The sequence below is a fragment of the Pinus tabuliformis genome, chromosome 2_2, assembly GCF_031772625.1.
Source record: "Pinus tabuliformis cultivar Carrire ecotype Pingquan chromosome 2_2, CPIR1, whole genome shotgun sequence".
In the NCBI taxonomy this organism is placed as follows: domain Eukaryota; kingdom Viridiplantae; phylum Streptophyta; class Pinopsida; order Pinales; family Pinaceae; genus Pinus; species Pinus tabuliformis.
In genome coordinates this window covers 303249740-303252961 of record NC_142300.1, presented here as the reverse complement: position 1 = coordinate 303252961, position 3222 = coordinate 303249740, and the positions used below count along the sequence as shown (strand labels likewise).

General features: G+C 40.7%; 1 pseudogene; it reads right to left on the bottom strand.

Moving 5' to 3' along the window:
* Window positions 1-1871: 1871 nt before the first annotated feature.
* LOC149192498 (calcium-transporting ATPase 1, endoplasmic reticulum-type pseudogene) lies at window positions 1872-2348 on the bottom strand (annotated as a pseudogene).
* Window positions 2349-3222: the final 874 nt, after the last annotated feature.

Here is a 3222-nt window from a genome sequence, read left to right as displayed (position 1 = left end):
TTTGCGGATTTGCTGGGAGCTTTCAAACATGAGTTGGTTACCAGAAAAGGAACAATTTAAAACAAACACCAATCAAAGCCACAACACAGAGCGAGGGAAACGTCGTATATATCATTACCAAATGCAATGGAATTAATGTGATATGACAGAAGTAATCGAACACCGGAACAACCATAAACACAAGAGAGAACAAAACGGATAGAACAACCATAAACTAGTTTAACATTACACCCGCCACCACTAAACTCGAATGCAATTGGAACTCACTATAAGACAAAGAACTTAACACTCCAGTCAATCCTTTGTATACAAACATATATCTGAAGGTTTTTTCTTTCTCAGGCCTGATTACTCTAATTAATGGCCTCCTCTTCTCATACTGCCCATAGGCTTACAAATGCCTCCCATCCCCCCTCCTCCTTCTAGCAAATCAAAAAAAGAAGTTATACATACGTCATATCTAACTACTTCTTTCCACACATGAAGGAATTAGTTATACAGTTAGAATTCAATCCTATCCTCATCTAAACAAACTAGACCACTTGGCTTGATCTCCACATAGGGAGGATCACTTGCCATTTATTCCTAATTCTGTTCAGAATTAGACCACTCTTAACTACTTACACTTATTGAAATTAATACAAATTTAACAACTAAATCTTCCTCCAAACTTGCATTAGCCACAACATGTGACCACCTCGTCACATTGTTGGCCAGGTCTAGATGCTCCTGCATCAGACTCCCAAAGTTTAAATTAACCATGATCTCTTGGTCATGCGCTTCTGATCTGTGTCCTCCTGGATCCCATACTTCGATTGGTAATCCATCTTTGGTTACTGCTATCGTTGTTTTTCCTTCAAGTCTTCCTCCTTTGTGCTGTAACGCCCCATTTGCTATAGCATGACGGTCCTTTTCCTTCTTGATCGACTTTAAAATTTCAGCAGCAACCTTTGGTGTTTCTGCTACAACACAAAGAGACCGAACCAAGGCATATAGGGTAAGATGCCTTAGAAACTCCTTGTAAATCGCATGGAATTCATTTTGCCGCATGCCTCTACAAAACAACTGGATAATCTTACCAATAGTGGAGGCACATGGAAAATGGCCATTCTTGTCCATTTCTTCAAAAACACTCCATGCCTCGCGCCTATATTGTCAAGTAATAGGACTTACTTCCAGGCTCGCATTGGTACTTATCAAACTGTTTGAAAACCTCTAGGGCCTCTTTGGCTCCCCCAGAACGACCCAGATATTGAATCAAAGTATTCAACACGGAATTATCAATAACTCCTTCGTGGTTTTCTGCGGTCTCTTCAATCAAACTTCTCAACAGATCTAGCTTAATCCCACCCTTATTATGCATAACTGAAATAAGGGAAGTCAATTCACGGGGACTTGGCACATAACCAGTCTGCTTGAATGCCCACTGAAGGAAACTAATTATTTGCTTCATTTTAACAGCTGGGGTATTAATGACCTTGCCTACAAACTTCTTATTTAATTTCAAATCTAGAGTTTCGAGTTCTGCTACGAGTTCTTCAACTTCCATGTTCTTTTTAAACAATCTCAAGCGTCGGGCAAGTCTGTCAAAATGACTTGGGCACCGAGAAGGGCTGCAACACAACCAGCCAGTCCACAACCCGAGCCAAGTTCCACACACTTTTTGCCTTGAAGATTCAGCACATTACAGTCAACAACGTGCTCACCCCCTGCATCACATGATTATGTGAGTTTCCTTCCTTCAACATTCGAACTATTTTTTGCTTATGCTTAGGTTCAGCTCTGGAAAACACGCAACTACGTCCTCTTAAAATTTCTCGACGTCGGGCAACAATTAGAGCCATAAATTCTCTTCCTATGAAGCTTCTATCCTAAAGATTAACTTCTGGCTCAAAATCCCCAAGCTCATGACATATGGCTTCTGTTGTATTCTTTTCATCGCCTGTAATAACTAACACACGAACTCCAGCTCCTCTGCAATCACTAATTTCTCTATGGACCTCTACATGTGGAGGGTCCCTTATTCCTACAAAACTAGCAAAGATCAAATCGCTTCCAATTGATGAGTAATTATTAGGATCAAGCAAAAGCTTGTGGGCAGGATGTTCCTCTCCATCATATGTAGAGAATTCATTAAGCTCTTCTTTATATGCAAAACCTAAACATCGTAGAGCTCCTGAAGTCATCCCTTTGAGTTTTTGCAGTATGCTCTGTCTAACGTCTTCATCTAATTGAACAATTGTTCCATCAGATAGTTGAATCTTGGAGCTTCTCTCTAGCAGACTCTCAACTACACCCTTCACCAGCAATGTGTTATTTCCTACATTTGAATTAACAATAACCCCCATTGACTTGCGCATTTGATCAAACTCTAAAGTAGCAACTCTGTGTACTCTTTCACTCCACCACTCATAGCAAACTAATCACATTTCTGCAGAAATTGAACGATCATCATCCTTTCGAGCCTTTACATGCTCCCCAAAACCTGGTAATTTCATCTTTTCTACCAGCACCTTCAAAGCTGCTTCAGTGGGAACGCCAATAGAGTAGTATTGATGACCAGTATATGCATTGCCCGCATCATTGTACAAAGCAGCAATTTTTGCAATTGACTGAAGATTGGCATCCACTTGTCCTTCAAAGACATTCTCCATCTCATCCTTCAAGTTTTCCAGGCCTTCAAACATGTCAGGTAGCTTAAAGACCTTCTATGGCTCTCTCTGACTCACAACAATGGTTTCCCAAACTGGATAATTGCACCCATACCGCCAGCTGCAGCCAACTTCCCAAAACACTCCATCCATACCTCCTTGTCAAAATTCTCAAATATTTCACTGCACAGAACCTTTTCAGACCACATCAAATCCCTCACCATCACTTCTAACAATCTCAGCCAATGTGAAACATGCCCTTCCACATTGGCCGACTTCAGCTTATGAACAATCTCAGTAGAATTGTAGTTTAGGTAATAAGCTTTCATGGATTGAAAACTGCTCTTAACAGTCCTAATTCTAATTTCCCAATACAGTTTCAAACATCCCTGAGCCCTACCATTTCTCTTAAGGAACTCTGCAATCATCTGAAGGCGTTCAAAACCAACAAACACTTGTTTTGATTGGGGTATTTCATTGCTTACCTTGAGATCCCTTGGTAGGCTATTCTCAAACAGAATCGACATGAACGAGGACTCGAGCTTCTTCACAGCAATATCTAGCAACGCCC